General features: G+C 32.3%; 1 non-coding gene across 1 annotated transcript; it reads right to left on the bottom strand.

Moving 5' to 3' along the window:
- Nucleotides 1-2,762: 2,762 nt before the first annotated feature.
- Nucleotides 2,763-2,910, bottom strand: LOC142165653 (small nucleolar RNA snoR135). Its single transcript, XR_012696307.1, has one exon. It is a non-coding gene; the product is annotated as a small nucleolar RNA snoR135 (small nucleolar RNA).
- Nucleotides 2,911-8,995: the final 6,085 nt, after the last annotated feature.

Here is an 8,995-nt window from a genome sequence, read left to right as displayed (position 1 = left end):
TGGAGCTTTTGGAATATGGTTTTCACCTAGCACTTTGAGGTAAGTAATTTCTACACAATATGACATTAAATACATAGATTATAGGTAGATTAACATGTAAAAATTAGTGAAAATCAAGGGTTTAGATGAAAACCTAGGTTTTTGATAAAAATGAGATCTGACCACGAAATTGGTTATGGAACTTAGTAAAAATCATATATTTATGCTCCTAAGGTTATGGATAACAACTTTCTTCAAAAACTTCTGGAATCTGAGCATGTGGGCTCGGGGTGAATTTTAGAAATCTTGCATTTAGAGTTGGGTAATCACTTTAATAGTGGAGATATGAACTTTTGAGCATAGATTGATCGATTTATGTAATGTTTGACTAGTTCCGGGTCGTCTGGCATCAAATTTGGAGGTTTGAGCGCATTCTTAAATTTGGGAGTAGGCTTTGAGACGAGGTAAGTCTCTTTTCTAACTTTGTAAGAGGGAATTTACCCATATATGAACATAATTAATATGTACGGTTAATTGTGGAGGCTACGTACGCACGAAGTGACGAGAATCCATGCGTAGCTACTATTCTTGTTTAAGTCCGGGTAGTTTTAAGTTTACACCATGCTTTTGAATACCGTTATTTGATTATACTTGTTGATTTTATCAAATGGAACTAAGTTGAGGATTTTAAGAGCTTAAAAGCTTCAAGATGAATTGTCTTTACTTTGAAAGAAAAATCAAGAAATGGTTATGTTTTATTGATAAATTTGTATTTAACCGCGTCGCAAGTATATTACGCGAGCGGGGTCTTTCGCCTCGACAAGTTTAATAGATGCATCTATGGTTCGTGTTGTTCGACCCTGGGCAGTGCACAATTTACATTTTTATTGGATCGGGCCGAACGTCCTTAGTGGAATTCGTGTGTTAATAGAACTGGAAATCCCTTTTATAATTGGTATAAACTCATTGTTTGTGTGATTTTATGCTTTAAATGAAGGAAGAGACTTGGGTTCTTACATATGGTGATGAATTGTTGGGTTATTTCTTGTTCTGAGCTTTATTGTTGTATATCATGCTTAACTAGGATTTCATATTATCATATCATTAGCCTTAGTAAGTGTCAGAGTCATATTGAGGTAGGTGCATCTGGTTACCAATGGGGTGCGCAGATTTGATCCCCACCTCGAGACTTCATGGTTTGCCTTCCGAGCCACAGCAGCTGGATTCTCTCTTATGTTTTATTTTGTAATCTGTCTATTTCCCTTCAGTCAATAGACTAGTATTCTTTTGTATATTTTACTAGATTGTTCATATACTTGTGACACCAGATCTTGGCACACAGACTAGTAGATTTATGGTGTTTGGTATTGTATACATGATTACGGTTTGTACTCGTTGACATTGTTAATTTATGTTATTTAAAACTTTAGTTTGGTGTAGAATATCATTTTATTTAACAATTTGTATGTTAAATTTCTTAGGGTTATAGTACGACTTGTAAGTATGTTAAATACTTTATGGTTAAAATTTTAAATTTTCTAAAATAAAATTTGTTAATTTATATAGATAAAAAAATTTAAAAAAATAAAAGGGCAAATTTTTCTTTGTTATCTTTTTAAAAATTTACCCCTACTTTTAAAAAAAAAATAACTTCATTTTGAAGTGATCTAATGAACTAAAAAGAGCACTTTACAAATTCCATTTACTGCTGCACCTATACAATCGACTACTGAGTTTTGATTGAACCCTGGGACTGCCATTATAAGCAACACTTGAGTATCAAAGGTTGTTGTAATTAAATAACTCTTGAAGATGCGCTAAATAATTGTATGCTTTTTCCATGGTAGTGTCAATTTCGTATTTTTCATGCAAGAGCTATTGACAATGTAGTTTTCATTTCATACTTGTGAGAGCGAAATTGTATTAAACTACATTCAAATCTCTTTTATAACAATATCCTTATACAACAACAATTATATTATAAAAACAAGTTTTATTCAAAATCAATTTTTTATGTTATAGTATAATATAGAGAAAAAAAATTTATTCAAAACAATTTTTTATGTTATATTATAATATGTCATCCGTACAGTACTACATTACAACATCTAAAAAATATTGGAACACATCTATTATAAAGATATTTGACATTACAATGAAGATACATGTATATTCTTCATTTTCAAAGTGATGTGTTTATTAACATTTTGTTACTTTGGATAATCAAATCTGGCTAGGAATCCAATTCATAAAAATTTATATTCAGAATTTGAATGTTTTTCTCCTAGAATTAGAGTTGGATTAGGATAGAAGATAATTGTAGTTCTTTTTCATCCATGTTCCATGATAGAGGAGGAATTAAAAAAAATTAAAATTTATGCACAGATAAATGCAAAAAGTATTTAACACAATCAATTTATTTTAAAAACTTGCAAATAGATTTATTTTAACATTATCAATTGGTGATTTAGAATAGATGAATTTATTTCCCCTTTTTTAATGAATTGCTTAATTTATTACAGTTGAAATCAAAAGCACACCCAATTGTTCTTTAATTTCTCTATTCAACAAAAGATTGATGTCTCGATCTGTATAGGCGTAGAAAAAATCTCTAAAGTTGTAGCTTAGTGTCTCGACCTCAATCTCTAAAGTAGTACTTTAGCCCTTTACTCCAATTACGATGACAGAACTCTCCATAAATGGACATTTCAATATTGCTAATGCTAGGTTTTTAAATGAAAAGCAAATAAATGAAATACAGAAATAAAGAAAATTGAAAACAAAGATGTGGGGAAAATGATTGTTGAAAATTTCCAGTGAAATAGAAGAAACACAACTGCCCATCTTCCCCAAAAATTAATTTTGCAGAGAACACTTTCGATCAAAGTGCATTATTCATAGCACAACGTCGATACACACAATCCCTGCTTTTTTTCAATTAAATCTAGAAATAAATTAAAGAAGAAGAAAATCTATCTAGGATTAAAACAATAATGCAATTAACTGAGGATGTTTTCACAAATCCCTTAAACCTCAAGAGCATTGACAATAAAGTGTTGGCTTGAGAGAGCAGGGGTAAAGCATGTTTTTATAGCGGAGGGAAGGAAATGGATTAGGGTTTCAGCGTTCAACCACAATGTACTATTACCAAATTACCCTTTCGATTACAATGTAAAGCGGTGCTTATTAAAACAGCCAATTACAATGTAAAGCGGCCAATTGGACTAAACAAGTGGATCATAGTTGCAACCCGTCCAATTTAGAACATAATTTTCATTTGTTCGTTATTTTAGTAAAAATTGCGTGGGGTAACCATTTTTTAAAGTGGTATTTACTTTTTATCTAGTATTTTTAATGCTTAGCAATAACTAGCCACTAGTCTATTAAACTTACTCCTTCGACTAAGTTCAAGACTAGCTGTCCTTAATTTATGAGCTTGTAAGTCTAAGTTAAGGACTATCTGTCCTTAGTTTTTGAGCTTGTAACTAAGGACTATTTGTCCTTAACTTTTGAACTTGTAACTCTAAGTTCAGGACTGTCTGTCCTTAATTTCTGTGTTTGTAACTCTAAGTTCAGGATTGTCTGTCCTTAATTTCTGTGCTTGTAACTCTAAGTTAAGGACTACTTGTCCTTAATTTTTGAACTTCCAACTCTAACTTCAGGACGAAGTGTTCTTAATTTTTGAACTTCCAACTCTAAGTTCAGGACCAAGTGTCCTTAACTAATGAGCTTGTTACTGTAAGTTCAGGACTAGCTGTCCTTAATTTATGAGTTTGTAAGTCTAAGTTAAGGACTACATGTCCTTAGTTTTTGAGCTTGTAACTCTAAGTTTAGGATTACATATCCTTAATTTCTATGCTTGTAACTCTACGTTAATGATTACTTGTTTAGTGACCCATATTTAAGTTAGGGTATGTTGGTCTTTTAATATAACAAAAAAATACAAGAAAAAAAAAAAGAAAAACCTAATCAATTTAAAAGAAGGGCAAAAGCCCACGTGAAGAAAGAAAAGGGAATTGGGGGAAAGGGAAAAGCAGCGCTGTTGCAACAGAAGCAAAAAAGAAAAGAAAAAACTCAGAGAAGGGAAAAAGGAAGGAGAAGAAGAAGAAGAAGAAGAATGTGGAGGAGGAGGAAGAGGTTGGAACCAAACTTTGGAAAATAGGTAATATAATGTTCTTATATTTTATTTTACTAATATGAGAGTATATAAATTTAATAATTTGAGTTATATAGTGAGATTGACTAATATAATTAGAAGCAAGAAAAGATTAAGTAATCCTTCCCTAACTCATAGCACTTTGTGGAAGAATCATGGGTGACTGTAGAACACTTTGTACTGAAGATTTAATTTTTTAAAATAAATCAAATTCTTAATGTCTTTGTATGTAGTAATATGAATTAAATATGGGAATGTACATAGAAACAAAGGCAATTTGTTAAAGGTATTCTTTTTAATCAAATGATAAATTTTCTTACTTCACTTGCTTAAGTTTATCTTCTAGGTGTATATAATTTTTTTAGGTACAAAAAAAAGTATTGTCGATAGTGATCCTATATGATTTAGATATATACACATAGTTGGCATAATTTGGGTAAAAAGAAAATTAAAAAAAAATATATACGAGTAACTTGAAATTGATAGATTATAGACTGGTTGAATTATTCATAGCATGGATAAATATAATTCAGTGAATTGATGGTATAACATAAAACTCTAAGGATTTGGAATCTAAATTTAGCTATGAATTAGCTTAAATAAAGAAATTAACACAAGATCGATATTGATGTGATTATAGATTGATTGAAGAAAGTCATACAGATCGCTCGAGGCGACGAGTTTGGTATTTCGACACGAGTACTGTGAGTAGTAATCTTACCGCAATTTATGTTTTCATAACCTGCATAGTTTATACATTATTTTGAAAATAAAATGTGTTACCGAATATTTGAAATTGCATGTGGGACAATCCTTTACTTGATATGGTACTGAATAATTTACTTGATATGGTTACAGTTATTTAATATGTTCTCACTGTTACTAGACATGTTTTACTATTACTAGAGATATGATTACCGTTACCAAAATTGGATTACATAATTTGATAAAAAATTTAAAATGCCTTGTACTATTTGAAAATGTTTCCATGTGAAGATTTACTGTTTACAAAGAAAAGTGTAAAAGGGAGGAGACTTTAAAGGATCCCGTAGCTAACGGCGGATTCGTTAAACTTGGTGCACCTTGTCTTTACCGATTACCGAGTACAGTTAGAGCCCTCGCTAGTGGGAAGGTAGAACTAGTATACAGTTATCATTTTCCTTCGAGTAGGGACCTACAATTATATTTGACTCCTTTTACGAAGGGGTCCATACAGTGATACAGATTACATGATCCTTTTCTGAAACCTCCCAAATATAAAGATTTTCTATGACACAGTACTTACCGAGTTTATTACTGAATTGTTAAATTGATTTTGTTATAGGAAACACATGATGAGACTGATTATTATTACCGTTTTAAAAAGGGCATTTGATTTTGTGATTATTATACAAGCATGTTTTCTGACTTGTCCTCTATTAAAAACGGTTGTGGCTAAATATTATTACTCACTGAGCTAGCGACTCACTCTCCGCTATTATTTTTACAGAGACAACAATAAACGCGGGCAAGGATTCCGTTAATTAGAGTACACGAGTTGGCATCTCCTGGTGAGCCCCGCATTTATTCGCGTGGGCAAAGATTGTTATTTATTTATTATAGTCTCTTTCTTGAAACTCTTAGAGTCGCTCCATAGTCATTTTTATGAGTGTCATAGGTATTATTTTATTGATATAGACTTGTGACTCGTATTAGACTTTTTATCGTATACTTGGAGATAAAGTTAGTATTATTATATTGGAAATACTTCGTGAATGAGGATTATAACTTGTTTGGTCGATATAAGTTGGTTGTGTTGTTGGTTTTTAAGACAGGCTTATTTTTCGTTAGTCCTAAAACATGAGAAACTCTGTATGATTTTCTGTAGATTACCGACGAGGCTTACTTGGGAGCACTTGTTCCTAAGCGCCGGTCATGATCTTAAATTGGGTTGTGACAAAGTTGGTATCAGAGCACTAAGTTATTCTTGTGACTAATGGATCACATGTCGGTAGTAGAATCTCAATTATGGTTATGTAGTCGGCCATTCCCATAATCGTGATTCTGCGAGGGCGTGATAGGATGTGTCTTGTCTTTCTTTCTTATTCCTCCGTACGTGTGTGGTGATTAAGGTCAGATAACTAAATCTATCATTACTTATCCTATTCGTTTATGGCTCGGACCAATTACCATATAATAGAATTTGGCTAGAGGTTCAAATTTCAAAGACCTCAAATTTCGCCAATGGACATGCAACCATCTCCAAAGAAAGAAATGCTACATAAGTAGTATCCAAGACCAGTGAAAGTTTCATTGTGCCGTATGAGGTGCTTTCTGGTAAGATGCGTAATAGGGTTCATTTCGGAAACTTATACTAGTCCACTACTACAGCAATAGAGGAGTGCTATCACAAAAAGAAAGAGATCTTTATATAATAGATAAACATGAGAAGAATGAGCAATAGAATAGGGGCTCTAAAGTCCTCATGTACCTAGAAGATTATGGAGAGCAACAAAATATTCTTAATAAATTTCCTAAAGTTGAAACTACTAAGTTTACTATTTCTGATAGTTCAAAGGATCCTTAAAGGTTTTAGTAGAATACTTACCATGTTATAAGCTATAGGATATTTCATGAAGAGGTCTATGGCACAGACAACTTTTAGACTAGAGAATATGGCGAATACATGAAATGCTACTGTACTCTTAGAGATGCCAACATGAGCAACACAACTAATTTGGGAATAATTTCACTAAAGTGTTTATGAATCACTTCCTTCTTGACAGTTTGTGACGTGAACTTGTCTGCTAGATCATTTAAGAAATTGATTTAGACGTTGGGTATAATTACATATAACACCAAACTTTCTCAGCTGGATACGCAAGCAACATCTTATGTTTAGAGGTTTGTTGAAAGGTTGGTTAATTGTTTAAATAAGATAGTAACTGCATATATGAAGACTTAAAACCTCTTCTTTAGCAGTTACATTTACCAAAAAGATTGAAAATATGGACATGATAGGCGTGCAAGAACTCACATAAGAAGATCGAAATTAGAATATCTTTTAGTATGAATTTTAACATGAGTCGAAGATTTAAAAATCAAAAATATTTTGAGATATTAAGCTCTTCTTTTCGGTTTGCCACATCTATGAAAAATTTATAGTAGTTAGACATGTGTTTAAAACATTTAAGATTCAAGTTAAGAGAAGGAAACCCTAGCTAACCATGTTGTACTTGATATGGTTGACTCTAATGTACAGATGGATATGGATTAATTATCTTCTTACCATGCTACCCTCGATTACAATGGAAAGACTATCAGTTTTGTTGAACTTTAAAAGCTGATTTTGTCCAAAAAGAGGATTATAAGTTTTAAAGACGAGCAAATTATATATTTTGAAGACTACGGTTATAAAAGTAAGGTTGTTTGAATATCATAGATACGGTAAGGGGCACAAGAGAAGAAACACTTAGTTTGAGAAAAAAAAGGTATCATAATGAGAGATTCTCTAATGTATCCCTAAAGATTTACTAGGACTACCTCTAATATAAGAAATAGACTTCGGTATTGAGCTGATACCTGACACACAAACTGTATCATATGACACCAATAGAGTTGAAAGAGCTAATTGAATAATTGAGAGACCTGCTAGATATAGGTTTTATCATACCGAGTGTTGCACCATGGGGTACACCAATATTATTTGATAAAAAAGGGATGAGTCTTTAAGAATGTGGGCCAACTACAGATAATTAAATAGGATAACAATATACAAAAAATATCATTTGTCTTGTATAGATAACTTGTTTGATTAGTTACAAGGAACCATTGACCTTTAGTCTGGTTATCATCAGCTTAGAATAAGAAATGAAGATATTTAAATATTGCCTCTAGTACTCGGTACTAACATTATGAGTTACCTGTGATGTCCTTTAGATTGGCCAATGCTCCAATTACATTGATGCATATAATGAATATGGTGTTCAAAGTTATTTTTGGAGAAACAAATTCATAGTTTTTACTTACTATATTCTGGTATATTCTCGTACCCAGGAAGAGCATGAGAACTACTTGAAAAATATGTCAAACATGCTGCAGGAGAATCAACTTTTTTCCAAGTTCTTCAATTAGCTGGACTCGATGGTATTCATAAGACATATGGTATCTAAGAATGAAAAATATGGCAGATTCTAAGAAGATAGAAACAGTTCATAAATGGCCGAGATCCATTTCCCCTATAGAGATTACTTTTGGCTTGACAGGCTACTATAGGCATTTGTGTCGGATTTCTCTAGAATAGCATCACCACTCACCAAGTTAACTATGATGATCCAAAAGGCCATCACTTGTTTTAAAAGTAAATTCTACATTTTGAGGCCTTTAAAACCTCTTTCTATCTCACCTCGATTTGCGTGCGCAATCCGAACACGTAATCGGAAAGCCATTATGTAAAAATGATGAATTTTGACTTTAAAATGGATTTAAGCTGACTTCGGTCAACATTTTGGGTAAACGAACTCAGAGCCATGATTTGAAGGTCCCGGAAGGTCCGTAGGAAAATATGGTACTTGGGTGTATGCCCGAAATCGAATTCCGAGGTCCCAAGCCCGAGAAATAAATTTTTAAAGAAAATTATTTTCTAGAATAGTTATGAGTTTTTGAAAATAAAATGTGCTTAAAATTTAATGGTATTGGGCCCGTATTTTGGTTCTGGTGCCCGGTACAAGTCTTATATGTGATTTAAGATAAGTCTGTAAAACTTGGTAATAAACGGACTTGAGATGACGTGAATCGGATCGTATTTGAGAAAATTGGAAAAAAATTTGAAGTTCTTAAGAAATTTCATGATTTTGATGCTAAATCCATAGTTGTTGATGT

This window comes from Nicotiana tabacum, chromosome 10, assembly GCF_000715075.1.
Source record: "Nicotiana tabacum cultivar K326 chromosome 10, ASM71507v2, whole genome shotgun sequence".
Lineage (NCBI taxonomy): Eukaryota > Viridiplantae > Streptophyta > Magnoliopsida > Solanales > Solanaceae > Nicotiana > Nicotiana tabacum.
The sequence above is the reverse complement of the archived record's forward strand: the minus strand, read 5'-3'. Positions and strand labels throughout refer to the sequence as shown.